We start from the raw sequence: 24,597 nt of genomic DNA on the forward strand, positions 1-24,597 counted from the left end.
AGGGCCTGGCCCTTCAGGAGGTGGTTTTGGGAGTGTTACTTGCTCTCTGTTATTGTGACTTTGGTTACTTTATCTCCTTACTTGTAGTAATGCTTTAGACCCTCTACCAGGTGTGCTTTGATTTGTACATTGAAGTAGCCCTGGAAAGGAAAACAAGCAACACACAAACAAACAAAAACAAAAAACAAAAACAAAAAAACATAAACACCAGCTACAAGTAAACAACAGGGTGGAGGTAGTGCTGATGAAAGAGCACATACAAAGAGAGAAATGACAGGGGTGGGGAAAAATAAAAAAATAAAAATTGACCAGACAGAGCAACTATAAGGCTTAATCCAGAAAGAGAGAAAACAAAAAAGTAGGTGGGGAGACAGAAAAGAAAGTAGAATTGACCAGACACAGAAACTATAAAACTTAATCCAGAGAGAGAATAAGGAAAGTAAAGAAGGAGGTAGGGAAAAAGAAGGGGAAGTTAAATTGACCAGAGAGAAACTATATGGCTTAATCCAGAGAGACAGAAAGGAAAATACAGAAGGAGGTGTAGAATATGTATGGAGTCTGAGAATTAAATCAGGCAATGTAACAGCACTGGAGCAAACATTGACAGAATTGAAGGGAGAAGTAGTTCCATAATAATAGTTGAATACTTCAACATACCATTTTAAATAATGGATAGAACATAGAGAAAGAATATTAATATGAATATAAATAGATAATTCAAACAACATTATAACCAACTAGATCTAATATGCATATATAGAACACCCCACGCAACATTAGAATTTGCATTCTTCTCAAGTGCACATGGAACATTTCCCGGGATGGACTATACATTAGGCCACAAAATAAGTCTTAATAAATTTTTAAAAATTAAAATAATGCAGAGTATCATCTCCAATCTCAAAGAAATAAACTAGAAACAAGCGAAAAAACAAAAAAGAAAGAAAGAAAGAAAGAAAGAAAGAAAGACTAGAAAAATCAGATATGTGGAAATTAAAATACTCTTAAGCAATGGGTCAAAGAAGAATCACAAAGAAAATTAGAAAATATTTAGAGGTGAATAAAAGAAAAAACAACATACCAAAACTCGTGGGATATAGCAAGAACAATGCTCAAAGGGAAACATGTAGCTGTAAATAGCTACATTTAAAAGAATTCAAATTTAATAACCTAACTTTACATCAGAAGGATCTATAAAAAGAGAAAACTAAACTTCCTTAGGCAAAATTAAAGGAAGAAAATAATAAAAGTTAGAATGGAGATGAGTGAAATCAAAAATAGAAAATCAATAAAGCCAAAAGTTAGTTTTTTGAAAAGATAACAAAATTCACAAAATTTTAGCTATACTGACAAAGAAAAAAGAAGGTACAGATTTCACAAAAATAAAAAGAGTATAAGATAATACTATGAATAATTATAACCATCAAATTATATAACCTAATGATGTGGACAAATTCCTAAGAAAACAAAAATTATTAAACTAAAAGAAAAAGAAATATAAAATCTAAAATGATCTGTAACAAGTAAAGAGATTGAATCAGTAATCAAAAACCCTTCTAACAAAGAAATGTCCAGGACCAGATGGCTTCACTGTTGAGTTCTCCCAAACAACAAGTGAACAACAATGTTTCATAAAGTCTTCCAAAAAAAAAAAAAAAAAAAAGGAGAGAATACTTCCTAACTCATTCTTATAGAGCCAGCATTACCCTGATATCAAAGTCAGAAGATGTCACAAGAAAAGAAAATTACAAACCAACATCTCTTTATAAATATAGATGAAAAAATCCTCAACAAGATATAGCAAACAAAATCCTATGACATACTAAAATTATAATATACCATGACCATGTGGTATTTATGCCTGGAATTGCAAAGATGGTTCAAAATAAGAAAATGGATCAATGTAATAGATTGATTACTTTAAAGAAGGAATTAGGGTGAAAGAACCCATATGATCAGTTAGATTGATGTAGAAAAGGCATTTGACAAAATTCAACATCCTTCCATGTTTAAAAAAAGAAACATTCAGAAACTAGGAACAGAAGAGGACTTCCTGAACATGATAAAGGGAATTTATGAAAAATTTCCAGCTAACATCATACTTAATTGTGAAAGACTGAAAACTTTCTGCCTAAGATAAGAAACAAGACAAGGATGCCCATTTTTACTCCTACTTCAACATTGTACTGGCATTTCTAACCAAGCAATTAGATAAAAAAATTAAAAACTATCCGAATTGATACAGTCCTTATATTGAATCTATTTAATTTGGATTCCTTTTTTAAATCAGCAGCTGAAAAAAAAATTTGAACATACTGCTAATGAATCTCCTGTTTTAGTGTTGTGGAGGGATCCAGAAACAAAGGTATTGAAGGGACCATTAGAACTTATAACATGGGGGCGAGGTTATACTTGTGTCTCCACTCAGGAAGGGCCAGCGTGGACTCCAGCAAGATACATCAAGCCTTTTCATGGCCTGGCACGGACAGAATCTGATGCCTCAGATGAATCACTTGCACCTCGAGGAAAAGCAACCAAAAATGATGCACCTGCCCGGCTCTTGACAAGTGAAGTTCCTGATATGGGCAAGGGAAGGGGGGAATTTGAAGAAGACCACCACAAAAGCGGAGGAAGTTTTACAACAGATGGGTAAATCCTCTACTCCTGAAAACATGTTTTTTGGCCATGTTATCCGTGATTAACACCAACTCAGTGACAGTGGGTATAATTTTTCTTTTTATCTTTCCTGTAAGTTCTGCCTCCCTCTATTGGGCTTATGTCCTTAACCCCCCATTATGGAAACTTGGCCTGATGCACCTTTTCCTGCTTTTAGTAATAACTCCCACCTCAAATAGATGATAGACATTACACTGAAAACTATAACATATTGCTGAAAGAAATTAAAGAAAACAGAAATAAGTGGAAAGACACTCCATATTTATGTATAGAAGACTTAATATTGTTAAAATGTTAGTACTACCAGTAACCATCTACAGATGCAGTAAAGTCACTTTCAAATTCCAACAACCTTTACTGAGAAAATGGAAAAGTTGATCCTCAAAGAGTATTCCAAGTATCCCTGAATAGACAAAACAATCTTGAAAAGTAAAACAAAGTTGGAAAACTCATACTTCCTGATTTCGAAACTTACTGCAAAACTATCATAATCGAAACAATGTGGTACTGGCATAGGGATACACATAACAAATGGAATAAAATTGAGGGTCCAGAAGTAAACCCATATACCTATGAACACTGACTTTTGACCTGAGTACTAAGTTCATTCACTAGGGAAGGAATAATGTCTTCAACAAATAGTGCAGGGCAAATGAATTTCCATATGCAAAAGAATAAAATTGAACCCCTACCTTATATCATATATAAAAGTTAACTCATCAAAAGACATTATCAAGAAAATAAAAGACAACCTCTTGAATGGGAGAAAATATTTGCAAATCATATAGTTGATAAGGTATATATATAAAGAACTTCTACAACTCAACAACAAAGACAACTCAATAAAATGGGAGAAGGACTTGAATAGACCTTTCTCCAAGAAAGATATACAAATGGCCAACAAGTACATGGAAAGATTCTCAACATTATTAACCATTAGAAAAACTCAAATCAAAATAAAAAAATATGACTTTACACTTACCAGGATGACTATAATTCTAAAAAATAGAAAATAATAAGTGTTGACAAGAATATAGAGAAATTAGAACACTTGTACACTGCTGATGGGAACTTAAAATGGTTTAGCCATTGTTGAAAGCAGTTTGATAGTTCCTCAAAAGGTTAAACAGAAAATTACCACATTACCCAGGAATTCCACTCCAAGGTATAAAAAAGAATTAAAAACCGGAACTAAAACAGATGCTTTATGCCTATGTTTATTATAGCATTATTCACAATAGCCAAAAGGTGAAAAACACTCAAATATCCACCAACAGATGAATGGATACATAAAAATGTGGTATGTAAATACAATGGACTACTATTTGACAATTAAATGGAAGGAGAATTTGATAAGCACTACAACAGGAATGAACTTTGAAAATAATATGTTAACTACAATAAGCCAGACACAAAAGGACAAAAATTTTATGTCTTCTTATTTGAAGTATCTAGTATAGGCAAATATATAGGGGCAGATAAAGTAAATTAGAGGTTATTAAGAGCTAAGCAAGGGTTGGGGGCAACGGGAGTTCTTGCTTATTGGTTATAAAATTTCTGTTTGGGGTGATGAAAAAGTTTTGGAAATAGTGATAATGGTGGTACAATATTGTAAATGTAACCAATATAACTCAATTATACATCTCAAATTATTTACAATGATAAATTTCATGTTATATATATTTTTCCATAATTCAAAAAATCAGAAGAAGCAGTGGCCTTAAAATAAAAAACATAGTGAGTAATCTGTGTTATTTTTCCACTCACCAATCTCAGCTGCTATTTGTACTAGAGATCTCAAACATGTGATTCTTGTCTTCTGTGTCATTGGCAGATCAAACTAACTTTACCAGAAGTTCTAGGAACTGAACTGAAGTTCTAGGAACTGGACCAAGATTTACATAGAGGTATGAGAGCTTTCTTTATCTTCTTCCTTTTCCTTCTCTATCTGCTTCACAGTTGATGATGAGACACATTACTTTAACACTACTCCCATTACTCCTGGATGTACTAGGTGGATAGAAAGCCTTAGAACACTTCCAAACTATCTCCCAGTCCCTGCTTACTCTTATAGCTTCCTTCCACTGCCCTATGTGGCCAATGTTTCTGATGACAAATAATATTCAGAAAAGATATATCTCAATTCTGCTAAAATGCACTGGGGCAGGAGAGCTTTTCTTAAGAAAGAAAATGCATAATGGCAAATATTTTGCAACCTAATTAGGGAAAGTCAGAATTCCTGGAGCTAGTACAAAGGTATACAGTCACATGAAGAGTTTCCCCTAAGCCCTGGATAAGAAAGCCTTTGAAATTCTGGTTGTGCTGCATCCTTTGTGTATGCCATGTGAAGAAAGAATACATAATGAACTTAAATGTTAACTGACACTTTGTAGAGTGCCATGCAAAGCAAGGATGCTCAGAAATGTAAAAAAAAAAAAGTGGAATAAATGATGATGTAGAACTTACCTATCTTTTTAAGAGAGACCAGAACTTAGTTCAGAGTATTTAGCAGGTACAGTGATGATAAAAAGATGAAGGAAAAATGGGAGAAGAGAAAGAATTCAAAGGTTGTAAGTAGGTGTCACATCAGAACTTAAGGCCAAGACATAGTGTTCAACAAAGTTCAAATGCTACTTTTGTGTTTAAGGCACAAAATTGAGGAAAAGGTCAAAAAAAGGGAAAAAAAGTAGTTTATCTGGAAATTGAGCAAGCTAAGAAACAGAATTCTGTTTTAACATTTAAGATAATTAAACTCTTATCAAGATTTTATAAGACTTCACTAAAATTTATTCTCTGAACTGACAAAATCACCAAGTCTTAAAATAGACAGACTGTGGAGAAGAAAGCAATTTTCTATACTGCTGATGGGAATGTAAACTGGTAAAACAACTCTGGAGGGATATTTGGTAACACTTCCCACACTCCAAATGCATGTACCCTCTGACCCAACAATTCCACTTCTAGAATTTATCCTAGAGACAAATTATATAATTTAATTTATATATAATTATATATATGTTGTGATATATATATATATATTTATATTTATATATATATATATGGGTGTTATATAATATATGTATAAAGTTATTTATTGAAATAATATTTATTTCAGCATAGGATTTAGAAACAATATAAATGCCCATTAGTTAAGGAATGCTTAAATAACTATGGTATGTATGTGTGCACACACATGTATACTATAACACTATGTAGCCGTAATAAAGAGCAAGAAAGTTGATAAGGGTTACGAAGAAATAATGTTAAGTGAAAAAATAAAAGTAAAGAAATGTGAGTAGTATGCTAACTTATGTGTAAAAAAAAGAAGGGAAGACCACACATAATACATATTTGCTCATATGTGTATAAACATCTAAAGTATCTCTGGGATTACACACAAGAATTTGAGAACATATTGCTTTGGGGAGGGGAACTGAAGTAGCTAGGGATAAAGATGAGAGAAATACTTCTCATTGTATACCATTTTGTATCTTTTGAATTTTGAGTATATTAATTTTTAATTAAATAAAAATGGATCAAACTGAAATTGTTGAAATAGAGACTACTCTCTAAAGTAAAAGGTTAAATTAACAGTTCTAGGTCATCCAGACTATTTTTTAAAGGAAGTTCACGTCTTTGCCAGGTTCCTAGGAGATAACAATTAAGCCTTTGGAACATCCTGTCAGTAAAGAGTTTACCTGAGGCCACACCAGATCATTTACACTAATATCCTGATTTTATGGTGGGGGGCTTAGGCCATATGGTATCAGCTTGAACTCTGGAGGGACTGGAGACCAAAGTCAGCCATGTGGGCAGTTGGCCATGTCTACATAACGCTAGACATCAAGGGTTGGGTGAGTTTCCCTAGTTGGCAATACTTTCTGCATGTTCTCACACATCACTGCTTGGAGAATTAAGTGCTATCAATAAGAATGCCCTGGAAGGGGACACCTGAAAGCTTGTGTCTGGTCTCTTGCATTCTGCTCTATGTGTCTTTTTCAGTTGCTGGTTTTAATCTGTATCCTTTTGCTATAATAAATTGTAGTCATAACTACAACAACTTTGCCAAATTCCATGAGTCTTTTTAATGAAACATTGAACCTAAGAATGGCCTTGGAGAAAGCACAACATTTAATTCTTTACTTTCCTTTTGTTGAATCTTTAACACAAGAATTTAGCGGTATAATTTAAACTCATAGTTTACTTGTTTTTGATCCAGTTACAATGTATTGTTCTACATAGGACCTTACACAAAAATTGGCCAATTAAGTTTGCAGTCTCTCTCTCTCTCTCTCTCTCTCTCTCTCTCTCGCTCTCTCACACACACACACACACACACACATTACACTAAGTACAAACAAAACATTCTCCAAAAAGTTAAAGAGCTATTTTCAAGAATTCTGATTAACGAATCAGTGACAACCAGAAGAATGGTCTCAAGTAATATTTAATTGACAGCTGGTACATAGACCTACAGTGATCATTTGTTATATCAAATGTGTAGAAGACAGGATGCTTGGAATACATTAGATGACAGGTTAAGGAATTATAAATGCTCTCTGATGGGCTGCAATTAGAGCCTTGAACTGACAAGATGAAATAAAAGAAGTATTTTTAGTTCTGCATATATATATTTTTTAAAAGATATGAATATAGAAGAACTCAAGCAACAGCATTGATGTAAATGAGAACTAGAGGATTTTAGTTGACCAAAAGCTCCCAGCAAGTCAATAATGAAAACAAAATAGTGACATGATGTAAAGTTGAAATAATAGAAGAGTAATATCCATATGAAAGAAGACATGCCATGTTGCTAAATTTGTGTCCTGACAACATCTGAAGGCCTGTGTTCAGGTCTTTGCATGACTGCCAAATGTGCACAGGAAAGCACCTCTATTCACAAGAAGCCTAGAATCCATGACACTTGACAAAGACTGAGTGAAACTGAGAAAACAGACTTAAGAGAGAGAGTGTAGGTATTGGTACTATTCATGAAGCAGGTCAAATGGTGGGAAGTGTCAGAGGAGGCAGCAGTTCCTTAAGGTCAGCTAAACATTAGTTGACTAGGAAGAATGAAGATTTGAGGTTATTAGACCCCCCAGTTTATAAACAGGAGCTAAAAATCTGGGTTATATAAAATCTTTCAACTTTTATATGTTGGCAACTATCTTTAAAATTAAAACCTTCTGCAATAGGAATGAAATCCCCAAGAGGAGTAAATTTGCAATCTCTGTTGCATTTTTATTTTATTTTATTTTATTTTATTTTATTTATTTTACTTTTTATTTAATTCCATGCATTATCCTGTGCTCATCATGACAAATGCACTCCTTAATCCCAATCACCTATTTAACCCATCCCCCTACTCCCCTCCCCCGTGGTAACCATCAATTTGTCCTCTATAAATAAGAGACTTTTTCTTAATTTGTCTCTCTTTTATTTTCCCTTTGCTAGTTTGTTTTGTTTCATAAATTACACACATGAATGAGATCATATGGTATCTGTCTTTCTCTGACTGACTTATTTTGCTTAGCATAATACTCTCTAGTTCCATCCATTTCATTGCAAATCACAATATTTCATTCTGTTTTATGGCTGGGTAATATTTCATTGTATACATACACCATATCGTCTTTATCCATTCATCAGTCGATGGACATTTGGGCTCTTTTCATTTTGGCTGGTGTTGATAATGCTGCTATAAATATCAAGAGGCATATATCCCTTCGAATCAGCATTTTTGTATCCTTTGGTAAGTATCTAGTGCAATTGATGGTTCAAAAGGTAATTTTATTTTTAACTTTTTGAGGAACCTCCATAGTGTTTTCAAGAGTGCACCAATTTGCATTGGAGCCAACAGTGTAAGAGGGTTCCCCTTCCTCCACACCCTCGCCAACTGTTGTTTCCTGTACTGTAAATTTTAGACTTTCTAACAGGTGTGAGGTGATAGTCCACTGTAGTTTTGATTTGTATTTCCCATATGATGAATAATGTTGAGCATCTTTTCGTGCATCTGTTAGCCATCTGTATGTTTTCTTTGGAAAATATCTATTCATGTGTTCTGACCATTTTTAATTGGATTATTTGTTTTTTTGGGTGTTCAGTTTTATAACCTCTTTATATTTTTTAAATACTAACCCTTTATCAGATATGCCATTCGCAAATATCGTCTCCCATTCCAAAGGTTACCTTTTAGTTTAGTTGATTGTTGCCTTCACTGTGAAGCTTTTTATGCTCATGCATTGCAAGAATGAATATTGTCAAAATGTCTGTACTTCCCAAGTAATCTACACATTTAATGCAGTCTCTATCAAAACACCACCAGCATTTTTTACAGTGCTAAAACAAACAATTCTGAAATTCACATGGAATCACAAAAAACTTTGAATATCCAAAGCAATCTTGGAAAAGAATCACAAAGCTGGAGGCATCACAATTCCAGACTTCAAGTTATAATACAAAGCTGTAGTGATCAAGACAGTATGGTACTAGCACAATAACAGAGACATAGATCTGGAACAGATCTATGAACCAATGGAACAGATCAATGGAAGAGAATAGAAAACCCAGAAATCAACTCACAACTATATGGTGAACTAATCTTCAACAAAGCAGGAAAGAATATCTGATGGAAAAAAAGATGGCCTGTTCAGCAAATGGGGTGGGAAAACTGGACAGCATCATGCAAAAGAATGAAATTGGACCATGTTATTACACGATACTCAAAAATAAATTCAAAATGGGTGAAAAGCCTACATGTAAGACAGGAAACCACAAAATTCTAGAGAAGAACACAAGCAGTAAGTAACCTCTTTGACATTGGCCATAGCAACTTCTTACTAGATGATGTCTCTCGAGGGAAGGGAAACAAAGCAAAAATAAACTATTGGGACTTCATCGAAATACAAAGCTTCAATTTATTTTATCACTGTTTTATAGTTTTCAGCGTATAGCCCTTTCACCTCTTTGGTTAGGTTTATTCCTAGGTATCTTATGGTTTTTGGTGCAATTGTAAATGGGACCAATTACTTGACTTCTCTTTCTGATGATTCATTATTAGTTTATAGCAATGCAACAGATTTCTGTACATCAATTTTGTATCCTGTGACTTTATTGAATTTGTGTATCAGTTCTAGAAATTTCTTGGTGGAGTCTTTTGAGTTTTCTTTATAGAGTATCGGGTCATCTGCAAATAGCAAAGTTTGACTTCTTCCTTGCTGACTTGGATGCCTTTTATTTCTTTTTGTTGCCTGCCTTCTGCGGCTAGGACTTACAGTACTATGTTAAATAATGATGTTGCCAGTGGACAAGCTTGTCTTGTTCCTGACCATAGAGAAAAAGCTTCTCAGTTTTTCCCCATTGAGGATGATATTAGCTGAGGGTTTTTCATATATAGCCTTTATTATGTTGAGGTGTGTTCCTTCTAAACCTACCTTGTTGAGAGCTTTTCTCATGAATGGTAATTGTACTTTGTCAACTGCTTTTTTTTCATCTATTGAAATGATCATATGGTTCTTATCTTTTCTTTTATTAATGCAGTGTATCATGTTGATTGATTTGTGAATATTAAAGCACGCTTGCAACCCAGGAATAAATCCCATTTGATCTTAGTGAATGATTCTTTTAGTGTCGGATTTGATACGTTAGTATTTTGTTGAGAATGTTTGTACCATGTTAATCATGGTGTCTTTATATGAAGTCTTTTTCTGGTTTTGGTAGTAGGGGAATACTGGCCTCATAGAATTATCTTGAAAGTTTTCCTTCTAGTTCTATTTTTTAGAATAGTGTGAGAAGAATAGGTATTAACTTTTCTTTAAATGTTTGGCAGAATTCACCTGTGAAGCCATCTGGCTCTGGGCTTTTGTTTTTTGGGAGATTTTTGACTACTGATTCAATTTTCAAACCTCAGGGATCTGATAATTTGGGGACCTGCACTGGTCCTCTGAGAAAGGAACTCATTATTCTGGGACTGAGGCTGGTTTGATCCAGAAAGACAGTCATGCCAGAGCATAGGGGTATGGATTTGGAGCAATCAGGCTAAAGGTCCAGTTAGCTCCCTTCACCAGGTATTTCTGTGCCTATGCTGAGGGATGGGGAAAGGAAATGGTACCCACCAGTTCTTTTGTTCCCAGAGAGGCAATGCCACACCACAGATGCACTCCAAAAAGAATGAGCAGTCTCTCCATATGCCACTTAGGTGATCCACAGATCAGCAGCCTGCTCCAGTGTTGTTTGCCTACCTCTACTCCAGGAGTAAGGCAGTGTCTTCAGGTCTCTACCCCAGTCAAGCCTGCCAACATCTCAAATTCCAGTGTTTGAGACTTGCTGATTGCAAAAACTCATGAAACTCAATTCCTCTCATTTTACCAGCCAATGCCTTTGGGGAAGTGTTCTCCTTGTGTATATCACTGTTCTCTCCACTCTTTCTTACCTTTCTCCAGGACCAGGTCTCCCTTCCCTCTGCAGCACTCACAATCTGTTTCTCCCTCAAACCATGTCTCCCACTTCCTAGCATCTTTGAAGTGGCTTCTTCTCTCCCTATAGTTTTTCACTTTGTTCTGTCAGTCCTCAGGTCAATTTATTGAATATTCAAACTGATTTTAGAGGTATCTAGCTGTGTTCAAGGGAGAGGCAAGCCTAGGGTCCGCCTACTATGCCATCATCTTAGTTTCCCCCTCTTTTAGTTTCTTCTTAAAGCCAAATGGTTCATACGGTGAGCCTTTTCTTATACCTCCACCTGAAGTTAATCATGCTCATTTGTGCATTCATTCAAAAAGCATGTACTAAGTACTCATTTTGTGTAGAGCTTAACACCAAGAGACGAGTAAGCAGCATTGATCATGTGCACATGTCAGAGCTGGAGATCAGGATGGCATTTCTAAGCATGTGACACTCCCATCCCCTTTTCATGGTGGAAGAACATTTGTATGACATAACTTCCTAAACTCTACTCCAATTTGGACACAATAGATTGGATTTGAGGGTAAGGAGGGAGAATGGCTGACACAAAATTGGTCAATCACAATTCTTCCCTAGGAATTTGGAATTGAGAATGGGAGAGGAAGAGTTTGTTTCCCTCCATATAATACAGTGTGGATGTCAAAGCTGTTTTCTGCTAAGTAGCAGCTACTGCAAAAATAAAGAATGAAGCAGACTGACAAGGAGAAGTGGAGATAAAATGAAACAGATAACCTCTTAGGTTTCCTTCCACACCCGAGTTATTGTATCTAGTCTTTTTGAGTCCCCAAATTATCCCTGCTTATGACTTTCATGAAATACTCCATATCCCTGTGGTCTTATAATAAATCTCCCCTTTTGCTTAAGTTAGCTCCAGTGTGCTTCTGTTGCTTACAGTTAAGTATTAACATGGCGTCCTTGCCCATAAGTAGATCTCAACTTAGTAAGACAGACTGAAAAATACATTATATGATACTTAATGGTGTGGCAGGACTCTGAATTCTTAAGCCAGGAATTGTACTTGTTTTATTCATTCCTGTATCCCTGACACATTGTAGCAGCTCAATGGAATGTACGTTGACTCTAAAACTATATGAGTGAAAGGAGAACAGTGGACTTTGAACAGGTTTCTCAACTACTCTTTCTCCAGGTTACTCCTCTGAAGGGTTTGAATTAGAAATTATTTTGTTTAAGTCTTTATTGTACAGAAGAGAAAGCAAAGGCCCAGAAAGGTAAAAACCATTTGCCCAAATTCACACAGCTAGTTAGAACTGAAAATACAATTCATCTCTCCCAGCTCTGAAGCCAAATGCTTTCCATTGCCTTGTGATATTCCCTTCCAGCTGAACCAATAGGCTCCATTAACCTCAATTGGTAATACATTCCAAAACCCCCAAAGTCGGCCTCCCCTATTTAAAACTGCCTCAGTGTGCGTTCATAATACGCCATATGGAAAACTCTCAAAAAGGAAACTCCTGGAGTTGATCATCACTGGGCTTGTCTAGTCACAGAGACCACTCAATAAATGGGGGAGGAGCCACTCACAGCTAGTACTTCTTGGTTTTACTGTCCAGCGAAATGGGATTTTTCTCTGCCCTTGCCAGTCATAGGAATAAATGAGAATTGATTACCCCAACCCTATTGGGTAAAAACATTCTCTCAAAATCAATGATTGTGGAAGGCATTATCTGAGTGGGACCTGGAAAGCACTTAAAACTAATAGGCCTGCTAATCAAGATACACAAAGAAAAAAATCTACATTAAAAAGGAAGGAAAAGGAATAGTAACCACCATCCTAAATGTTGGGTAAGGAGAGGCAGAGATATAAGATGTGAGAGGACCAGAACACTAGAATTAAGTTATTGTCAAAGTACTGACTTTTGTATTTGTGGTGGTAGATGGTGGTTGTTTTTCACATTCTTAAAAATAAGTAAACAAGTAAATTAATAAAAGAGGCCCACATATGGATCAGGTGAGAGTGTGTCATGAACAAATAATTGTGAATAATCTAATTCTGTGCAACTAAGGTCCATAGACAAGAAAGAATAAAAGAAAGAGTAATTATGGTGTCAAAGAAATAATCTTTATTATTTCTCTCAAACCAGAAAATAAACATTTCATGACATTCCAAATATTTTTTTAGTTTTGTTATTATTATACCTGTTGTGACAATTACTTTGTTAACTCTCAGGTAGAAAATAAATATCTACTTAATTTGTTTAATATCTAACTAAGCTAAGCTATGCATGCTGATAAGTTAGCATCAGGCTTAATTTAGAGAACACTTTATTAGAAGCAATAATGACTGACCTAGTACTAGAAGACACTCTGTGATAAATATGGGTTTCCCTGGGGGTGCCTGCCTGGGCTGCTCTGTTGGTTGAGCTTCCAACTCTTGGTTTTGGCTCAGATCATGATCTCATGGTTTGTGGGTTCAAGTCCCATGTCAAGCTCTCTGCTGGCGGTGCTGAGCCTGCTTGGGATTCTCTCTGTCTACCCCTCCCCCATTCATGCTCCCTCTCCCTCTCTCGAAATAAATAAACTTTTTAAAAAGGGAGGGGGGAGGGGCGCCTGGGTGGCGCAGTCGGTTAAGCGTCCGACTTCAGCCAGGTCACGATCTCGCGGTCCGTGAGTTCGAGCCCCGCGTCAGGCTCTGGGCTGATGGCTCCGAGCCTGGAGCCTGTTTCCGATTCTGTGTCTCCCTCTCTCTCTGCCCCTCCCCCGTTCATGCTCTGTCTCTCTCTGTCCCAAAAATAAATAAAAAATGTTGAAAAAAAAAAAATTAAAAAGGGAGGGGGGAAACCTTGGGCTTCCTGTGGGTGGCTTATACCAGACTGAAATACTAAAATTTGCTTTCGTTTCAGTTATATAATTGAGGACAGACTTTTTCAGGTCCTTCAATGTTTTTTAAATAAAAAAGAACATATATTTCTAAGACTTTGAGAAATAGGATTCAAGAAGCAAACAAAGAAGGAAAACAAGAATCAACTTATTAAGAAAGTTGGAGATGAAGGGCACTTGGTTGGCTCAGTCAGTTCAGTGTCCAACTCTATTTCAGTTCAAGTCATGATCTCACAGTTTGTGAGTTAGAGCCCCACACCTGGTTCTGTGCTGACAGTGTGAAGCCTGCTTGGGATCCCTTCTCTCCCTCTTTCTCTTTCTGCCCCTCCCAAGCTCATTCTCTCTCTCTTTCTCTCTCAAAATAAATAAATGAACACTTTTTAAAAAAGAAATATGGAGATGAGTTTTAAATAGCAACAAAGCTGCCTTGTTAGCACTTTACATTTTAGTGTTAATTGATTGCCTGTCACTTGATTAACCCATGTTCTGTAATCTGCCCTAGTGATCACTGCTTTGTTAAAAACAGTAACATAAATGAGTCTAATAAAATATTAACATTTACAGACTCCTGGTTTAGGAAATATGGGATCCTTTGTGCTATTTCTGCAAGTCTGAAATTATTCCAAATAGCAAGTTTGTAAGTAAATAAATAAGGCAAAATTTAATATAGAATTTGATATGCCAAAGGAGAAAGATAGCAATTAATTTGAAAGGCTCATTCAAAAACTTAGACATCAGTAATCAAGCATTATTTTTATGAAGATAAAAGAACAACAGCTTTCAAGAGAATGTAAGAGACTTCTAGAATTATCCCAAGGTTGTACACAGTTACCACAAGCCAGAGTTCAGGTCATGGAGAGACTTCCTTTAGTGTCCTAGTAATCATGCAATAGTGAGGAGCATTTAGAATGAATTCAGATAATTCATTCAGAATTCAGAAAATTAGACAATCTCTGTGTCATCAAATCCTCTAGACTGAATATAGATAAGAAATGGATACTTCTTGGTAAATAAAATTTCACAGTGCAAGGGTGGATGAGATACATTTGAAGAGAATCTGCAGCAAAGGCTACTAAATCTCTCCAAAGAAATGTACTGCTGATGGCCTTTGGAAAACACAAATCCTGAGATGAGGCAATACTAGGAAAATGCTAACTTTGTTAAAATAGTTTTTCTCACTGCACTTTGAATACAAGTTTAAGGTGTATTTTTATTGTTGTTGTTGTTATTGGCTGTTAGCCTTTGTTTTTTAGAGTAAATGAGGAGGAAAATATTTCATCTCCTTCTAATAACAAAAGAAAAAAACAACAACGGATTAAGACCTGTCACAAGGATAAAATGGTGGATTACCTCCTCTCCTTGTTCAAGCACTTTGGAATTAACATGAGAATCACAATCTTTTTTACCAAGTTTTTTTGTGAATGGATGTATTTTGTCAAATGCTTTTTCTGCATCTATTGAAATAATCATGTGGTTTTTATCCTCTTATTGGTGTGATGTATTTGTTGATTGGTTTGTGAATATTGAAAGACCCTTGCATCCCAGGAATAAAGATATCCCACTTGATAATAGTGAATGATTTTTTTTAAATTTTTTTAATGTTCATTTATTTTTGAGAGAGAGAGACAGAGTGTGAGCAGGGGAGTGGCAGAGAGAATGGAAGACACAGAACTCAAAGCAGGTTCCAGGCTCTGAGCTGTCAGCACAGAGCTTAATGCGGGGCCTGAACTCATGAACCGTGAGATCATGACCAGAGCTGAAGTCAGACGCTTAACCAACTGAGCCACCCAGATCCCCGTATGAAAGATTTTTCAAATGTATTATTGGATTCAGCACGCTAGTATTTTGTTGAGGATTTTTGCACTGTGCTAGATATTGGCCTGTATTTCTCTTTTTTTGGTGTTTTTTTTTTTAAATCTGGCTTTGATATGATAATTCTGGCTTCATACAATGAATTTGGAAGTCTTTCTTCCTCTTCTATTTTTGGAATAGTTTGGGAAGAATAAGTATCAGATCTTCTTTAAATGTTTGGTAGAATTTGCCTATAAAGCTGTCTGGTCCTGGACTTTCATTTGTTGGAAATTTTTTGTTTGATGATTCCATTTCATTGCAGGTAATTGGCCTGTTCAAATTTTCTGTGTATTTCTGCTTCAGTTTTGGTAGGTTATATATTTCTGGGAATTTAACCATTTTTTCTAAGTTGTCCAAAGTAGCAATATATAGTTTTTCATAATATTCTCTTGTAATTGTTTGTCTTTCTGCGGTGTTGGTTGTCATTTCTCCTCTTTATTCATGACTTTGTTTATTTGAGTCTTTTTTTTAATGAGTCTGGTTAGAGGTTTATTGAATTTGTTCATATTTTCAAAGAACCAGCTCCTGGTTTCATTGATCAGTTCTATTGGTTTTCTTTAGTTTCTATATTATTTATTTCTGTTCTAATTATTTCCTTCTGGGTTTAGGTTTTGTTGTTGTTCTCTAACTAGCTTCTTTAGATGTACAGTTAGGTTGTTTATTTGAACTTTTTCTTGTTTCTTTGAGGTAGGTCTATATTGCTATAAACTTCCTTCTTAGTACTGGTTTTACCACAGTTCAAAGATTTTGGACTGTTGTGTTTCCATTTTCACTCGTTTCCATGTAATTTTTAATTTCTTCCTTGATATCTTAATTGAGTCATTCGTTCTTTAGTACCGTGTTATTTAACTTCCATGTATTTGTGCCCTTTCCAGATTTTTTCTTGTGGTTGACTTAGTTTCACAGTGTTATGGTGAGAAAAGATGCATAGTATTACTTCGATCTTGAATTTGTTGGGACTTGATTTGTGGTATAATATGTAATCTATTCCATGTGAGAATGTTCAATGTGCACTTTAAAATAATGTGTATTCTGCCGTTTTAAGATGGAATGACCTGAATACACGCATTAAATCCACCTTGTCCTGTGTGTCATTCAAAGTAACTCCTTCTTTGTTGATTTTCTGTTTGGATGATGATCTGTCTATTGATGTAAATGGGGTGTGAAAGTCTTAATTAGTTCCTTTATGTTTGGTTGTTGTTTTTTTATTCTTTTATGAATTTGAGTGCTTCCACTTTGGGTGCATAAATATTTACAATTGTTTTATCTTCTTGTTGGATTATCACCTTTATTATGATATAGTGCCCTTCTCCATCTCTTTTTACAGTCTTGCTTTAAAGTCTATTTTTTCTGATATAAGTATTGTTACCCCAGCTTTCCTTTGACATATATTTGCATGATGAATGTTACTCCATTACCTCGCTCAATTGGCAGGTGTCTTTAGATCTGAAATGAGTCTCTTCTAGGCAGCATATATATAGGTCTTGTGTTTTGAACTATTCTATCATCCTATGTCTTTTGATTGGAGCATTTATTCCATTTATATTCAAAGTTATTATTGATGGGTATGTATTTATTTTCATTTTGTTATTTGTTTTATGGTTGTTTTTGTAACTCTTTCTTCACTTATTCTTTCGATATCTTCTCTGATGGTTTGCTGGCTTTTTTATTTTTTTAGTGATCTCCTTGGATTTCTTCTTGAATTTTTGCATAGGTAAGACTGTTTTTGATTTGTGGTTTCCATTAAGTTTGTATATAACATTCTCTGCAAATAGCAGTCTATATTATGTTGATTGTTGCTTGTGTTTAAACTCACTCTTTACTCCTCTTGCAACCATGTTTTGGGATTATTGTGTCATAATTTACATTTTTCAATTTTATGAATTCCTTGACTTTTTTTATATATATAATTAATCTTACTCTTTTTTGTGCTTCCTACTTTTCTTAGTCATACTTATGGTTTTTCTTTTATATTCAGAGAGCTTGTTTCATGGTCATAAATTCTGTTAACTTTTTTGGGGGGAAATTCTTTATCTCTCCTTTTATTCTGAATGAAAAGCCTTGCTGGATACAGTATTCTTGGCTGCAGGGTTTTTTTCTTTCATTATTTCAAGTACATCATGCCACTTCCTTCTGGCCTGCAAAATTTCTGCTACAAAATTAGCTGGTTGCCTTATGGGATTTCCCTTGTATGTAACAATTTTCTCTTGTTACTTTAAAAAAACATTTATTACTACGTTTTACCATTTTAATTACTATGTATCTTGGACTGGACCTCCTTGGGTTGATTTTATTGGATGATCTCTGTGCCTCCTGGATGTGGATTTCTGTTTCTTTTTCCAGATTCAGGGACTTTGCAGCTATTATTTATTCAATTAAATTGTATTCCCTCTTTTCTTTCTCTGCTCCTTCTGGGATCCCTATAACATGAATGTTGTTATGGTTGATGGTGTTGTTGAGTTCAATTAATCAATTTCCATTGTTTATTATTATCTTTTTCTCTCTCTTGTTCAGCTTGATTGCTCTCCAATACTCTATCCTCCAAGTATCTGATCCATTTTTCTGCTTCCTATAGTCTAGTATTTATGCCCTCTAGTATATTTTTAATTTTGGTTTGAGTTCTTCATTCTTTATTATTATTTTGTTATGTATTCTATCTCTTTATTAAGGGTCTCACTGAAGGCCTCCATTCTTTTCTCAACTCAGTGAGTATTTTTATGACCATTACTGTAAATCCTCTATCAGGCATATTACTTACCTCCATTTCATTTAGCTCTGTTGCTGTGATTTTGTTTCATTCTTTCATTTGAGACATATTCCTCTTTCTCCTAATTTTGTCTAACTTTCTGTGTTGGTTTCTTGTTAGAAAAGTCAGCTGTATCTCCTGCTTTGAAAGTAGTGGCATTATGAAGAAGAGGTACTATAGTGCTCTATAGTGCAATGTCTCCTGTTCACTTGAACCTGGTACTCAAGGCTATCTCCTACATGTGTTGAATACATTTAACAAAGTACAACATACATTCATGATAAAAAACCCTCAACAAGATAGGTCTAGACAGAATATACGTCAACATAATAAAAGTAATACATGAAAAACCCACAGTGAACATCACACTGAATTGGGAAAAACAGAGCTTTTCCCCTAAGGTCAGGAACAAGACAAGGATGTGCATTCTCACTACTGTCATTCAACATAATACTGAAAGTACTAGCCACAGCAATAAACAAGAAGAAATAAAAGACCTCCAAATTCTCAGGAAAAAGTAAAGCATTCAGTATTTGCAGATAACATGATACTCTATATAGAAAACCCAAAGACTACACTAAAAATTACTAGAACTGGTTAATGAATTCAGGAAACTAGCAGGACACACATTCAGAAATCAGAAATCAGAAATCAGTTGTATTCTTATAAGCTAATAGTGAAAGAAATTAAGAAAACAATCTCATTTAAAATTGCACCAAAAGTAGCATAATATTTAGGAATAAACTTCACAAAAACTGTGAAAGACCTGTACTCTGAAAAGTACAAAACACTAATTAAAAAATTGAAGACAACACAAAGAAATGGAAACATATTTGATGTCAATGGAATGTGAGAATAAATATTGTCAAAATGTCTATACAACCTACACATTTAATGGAATCCCAATCAAAATACCAGCAGCATTTTTCACAGAGCTAGAACAATCCCAAAATTTGTATGGAACCACAAAAGATTTGGATAGCCAAAACCATCTTGGAAAAAGAAAAACAAAACTGGGATTATCACAATTCCAGACTTCAAATTATATTATAAAGCTGAATTAATCAAAAGAGTATGGCACTGGTATTAAAATAGACACATAGGTCAATGGAAAAGAATAGAAAACCCCAGAAATAAACCCACATTTATATGGTTAAATTAATTTTGGCAAAACAGAAAAGAATATATAATGTAGAAAAGTCTCTTTAACAAATGGTGTTGGGAAAGCTGGATGGCTATAGACAAAAGAAAGATACTGGACCACTTTCCTACACCATACACCAAATAAATTCAAAATGTATTAATGATTCCAATGTGAGACCTAAAACCATAAAAATCCTAGAGTAGAGCATAGGCAGTAATTTCTCTGACATCAGCTATAGCAACATTTTTATAGATATGTCTCCATCAAAATAAAAAGCTTCTTGGGGCACCTGGGTGGCTCAGTCAGTTAAGCATACAATTCTTAATTTCAGCTCAGGTCACGATCTCATGGTTTTGAGATCGAGCTCAGCATTGGGCTCTGCACTGGGTGTGGAACCTGCTTAAGATTCTCTCTCCATCTGCCCCTCCCCTGTTCACATGTGCATGCGCTCTCTTTCAAAAAAAAAAACCAGCTTCTTCACAGTGAAGGAAGCAATCAACAAAACTAAAAGGCAACATATGGAATGGGAGAAGATATTTGCAAATGACATATCTTATAAAGGGTTAGTATCCAAAATATATAAAGAACTTACCAAACTCAACATCCAAAAATGAATAATACAACTAAAAATGGACAGGCACATGAAGAGACATTTTTCCAAAGAAGACACACAGGTGACAAAAAGACACATGAAAAGATGCTCAACATCACTCACCATCAGGGAAATGCAAATCAAAGCTACAATAAGATATCAGCTCACATTTTTCAGAATGACTAAAATCGATGACACAAGAACAACAGGTATTGGTGAGAATGTGGAGAAGAGGGAATTATCATACACTGTGGGAATGCAAATTGGTGCAGTTACTCTGGAAAACTATATAGACACTCCTTAAAAAGTTAAAAATAGAACTATTATAGAACTATTCTATAATCTACCAGTTGCACTAGTTTTTTACCCAAAGGATATAAAAAATACAAATTGAAGGGGTACATGCACCCTGATGTTTATAGCAACATTATCAACAATAAGGAAATTATGGAAAAAGCCCAAGTGTCCATTCACTGATGAATGGACAAAGAAGTGTTGTGTGTGTGTGTGTGTGTGTGTGTGTGTATATATATACATATATATGTGCATATGCATATATATTGCATATATATAATATATATGCAATGGAATAGTACTCAGCCTTAAAAAAGAATGAAATTTTGCCATTTGCAATGATGTGGATGGAGCTAGAGTGTATTATGCTAAGTGAAATAAGTCAAAGAAAGACAATTACCATATGATTTCATTCATATGTGGAATTTAAGAAACAAAACAAACAAGCGAAGGGAAAAAAGAGAGAGAGAGGCAACCAAGAAGTAGATGCTTAGCTGTAGAGACAAACTGATGGTTACCAGAGGGGAAGTAGGTGGATGGATGGGTTAAATAGGTGATGGAGATTAAGGAGCGCAGTTGTGATGAGCATCAGGTGTTGTCTGAACGCCTTGAATCACTATACTGTACACTTGCAACTAAAGTTATGCTGTATGTTAACTAACTGGAATTTAAATAAAAACTAAAAAGTATTTTAAAAAATAAATTAAAAATAATCCAATAGGCTGGCCGCAACTTAATAACTTTTCTTCTTGTAAGCTCAAAGAGCAACACAGTCATAGAATTCTCACTGCCTTTTATGTTGTGAATAAATTTCCTCTGAAATTGTAGGTGACTCCTAATACAGTGGCAATGTGGGATGGGAGATGTCCATGGGGTAAAAAAGTACTTACCAAGAAAGCAAAAATAAAAATGGCGTGCCTGGGAACATGGCCCAATGTAGCTCATGGAGTTCCAGCCATGGCACCAGCAGCCAGTAGTAGAGGGATTTTCTGTATACCTGAGAGTGGTTCAGAGGTGGTACAGGACCAGAAGAAGAGAGCTTGGTTTTCATGTGTGAGCATAAGCCTGTGGGTGGGGAAGGGGTGTGGGTCTGGCTTAGCTGAAAATAAGTTTCTGCAAACTGGTGAAATGGACACAAGGAAAAGTTGATTCTAGTTATAGAAAGAAAGTTATATTTATTGTCCACACAGATTTGAGGTCAGAAGTGCAAAACTACTTTATTGTAACAGTTTTTTCTAGACCCCTTTTTTCCCCCATCACCATCCCAGAAAAAAAGTTCCACAAAAATCTGGGTTTCCAGAAACATGGAGAAGGGCAATGGGGTCATAAAAGACAAAGGTTGGTGAGATATTCCCTTTGGCTGTTCTTTCTCCCTTGGCCTTGTGAATACTAATTCTCTAATTTTATGTGGTAAATATTCAGTGAGCAAAGAATTCAACTTCTCTCTCTCTGATTTCCCCAGAGAAAGGTTTCTCTCTATGAAATGATTAACCACACTCCCCTCTTACAGTCTTCAGTGTGTGGGTGGGTGCCTTGTCTTGTATAAGTTTCTTTTCTGTTATGTGATGTCTGAAAAAATGGAAAATGAGGTCCAGAGAGAGAGAGAGAGAGAGCACAACAGATGGAGGGAAATCAGCTCACTTATCAGAGGAAGTTTCCAAAATCTTTTTCCTTTCCTTTTTTTTCTTTCTTTTTTAAATGAGAAAATACATTCACTGATCAATGTTTATGGTCACATATCATGGTTTTGGAAGAAAGCCTGGGTTAAAATTCTCTGTAGGCTGATCTGCATTCACTATGAAAAAGGATATAGAATATAAGAATGAGATAGTCTATTTTACAAGATATTCGTGAATTTCTGAGGATTTGGGAACAACTTACTGATACATTGAGAAGGTACATAAAGTGCTAATAGGACACCACTCCCCAACACAGTCACAAGTTGTCGTCTATTGATACTTCTCCATCTGCCCATGGCATCTCTTTCCCCGGTCACCACTACTTTTATCCAGGTATCATCTGTTGACATGACTTCAAGCTTTAGAGGAACAAGAAGGGGGAGGGCAGAAGGGAAGATTAGGATACCTGGTACCAAGAAATAAACACCAGATGCTTTGAAAGGAGAGGACTTTTATGGATTTTTAAATATGCATGTAACAGCAGTGCTGGGAGGGCACTACCTTTACTTCCTTCCCACTCTACTTCCTTCTGCCTCTACCCATCTGTCTTCCCTGAAATCTGGGATCCCCCTAGGCAATTCTCTCACTTGTCAAATCTACTTTCTTCTGGTCATTCTGACTAATAAAGATTCCTGGGTGAGAATCTGGAAGAGTGAATGTATCTTTCCCAGAAGTTGATAGCGAGGTCTTAGTCTGGGAGTCCTCACAGAAATTACCTTAATTCATATTTCAAAACTGTCTCCTGAGTTCAGCCCTTCTGATGATTTAGGGAAGCACCTGGTATAGAGTTGGCTCATTGGGTTAAAACTCAGATCCCAGAGGCTGGGGAAGATGGCAGCTTAGGAGGATCCTGGGCTCACCTCATCCTGCTGATCACTTAGATTCCACCCATATCTGCCTAAATAAACCAGAAAACCACCAGAAGACTAGTAGAGTGGACTCTCCAGAGCCAAGCGTAGACAAGAGGCCCACAGAAGAGGGTAGGAAGGGCAGAGAGGTGGGGCATGCTACACGGACTGGCAGGAGGGAGCCGGGGCAGTGGAGGGGCAGCCCGCCCAGCAAGGTGGAATCCCAAAGTCTGGCTTGCAAAAGCGGAGGGGCTGGACTATGTGCGTTCTGACAGCCAGAGGGAGTTAACATCTGGAATGTTGTAAGTCAACAGTTCTGCTCAGAGCGTGGGAGGGCGAGAGGACACTAGGAGGGAGAGGTGTTGAGCCCTGGAAGACAGAGCTCAGCTCAGCGGGGAACAAAGGTGCTGGCCAGCGCCATCTCCCTCTCCCATCCCCCAGCCAAAATCCCAAAGGGAACGAGTTCCCAGAACCAAAGATGCTTGCACCGCACAAACACCCAACGCTGTGGTTCTGTGGATCCATCCCTCAGATGGGTCTGCCTCCCTCCCAGTGCTGCAGGGTCCCTCCCGCAGGGGACCACCAATGGCAAACCAAGCTAAGCCCGCCCCTCCTGCCCCTGTGTACCTTGTGGATCCACCCCGGCTAATACTCCAGATCCCATCAAAGCAGCACCACAAGCCTGGCAGTGTGCAAGTAGCCCAGACAGGGGCCACACCACTCCATAGTGAGTCCTGTGGGAGAGGGGAAGATAAAGTACACACCAGTCTGACTGTGGCCCCAGTGGTGAGCTGGGGACAGACATCAGGTCTGACTGCAGCCCGGCCCACCAACGCAAGTTACTCCAGACAGCACAGGGGAAGTGCCCTGTAGTTCCATGCCACCCCAGGGACTATCCAAAATGATGAAACAGAAGAATTCTCCTCAAAAGAAACCCCAGGAAGTAATGACAGCTAAGAAATTGATCAAAAATGATTTAAGCAATATAACAGAAGAAGAATTTAGAATAATAGTCATAAAATTAATCTCTGGGCTTGAAAAAAGTATAGAGGACAGCAGAGAATCTAATGCTACAGAGATCAAGGGACTAGAAAATAGTCTTAAGGAGCTAAAAGATGCTATAAGTGAGGTGGAAAATAAAATGGAGGGGACCACAGCACGGATTGAAGAGGCAGAGGAGAGAATAGGTGAATTAGAAGATAAAATTATGGAAAAAGAGGAGGCTGAGAAAAAGAGAGATAAAAAAAAAATCCAGGAGTATGAGGGGAGAATGAGAGAACTAAGTGATGCAATCAAATGGAAAAATATCCATATCATAGGAATTCCAGAAGAGGAAGAGAGAGAGAAAGGGGCTGAAGGTGTACTTGAACAAATCATAGCTGAGAATTTCCCTGATCTGGGGAAGGAAAAAGGCACTGAAATCCAAGAGGCATAGAGAACTCCCTTCAGATGTAACTTGAACCAATCTT

Source organism: Panthera pardus, unplaced genomic scaffold (assembly GCF_024362965.1).
Source record: "Panthera pardus isolate Hobbes unplaced genomic scaffold, ASM2436296v1 HiC_scaffold_17, whole genome shotgun sequence".
Taxonomy (NCBI): domain Eukaryota; kingdom Metazoa; phylum Chordata; class Mammalia; order Carnivora; family Felidae; genus Panthera; species Panthera pardus.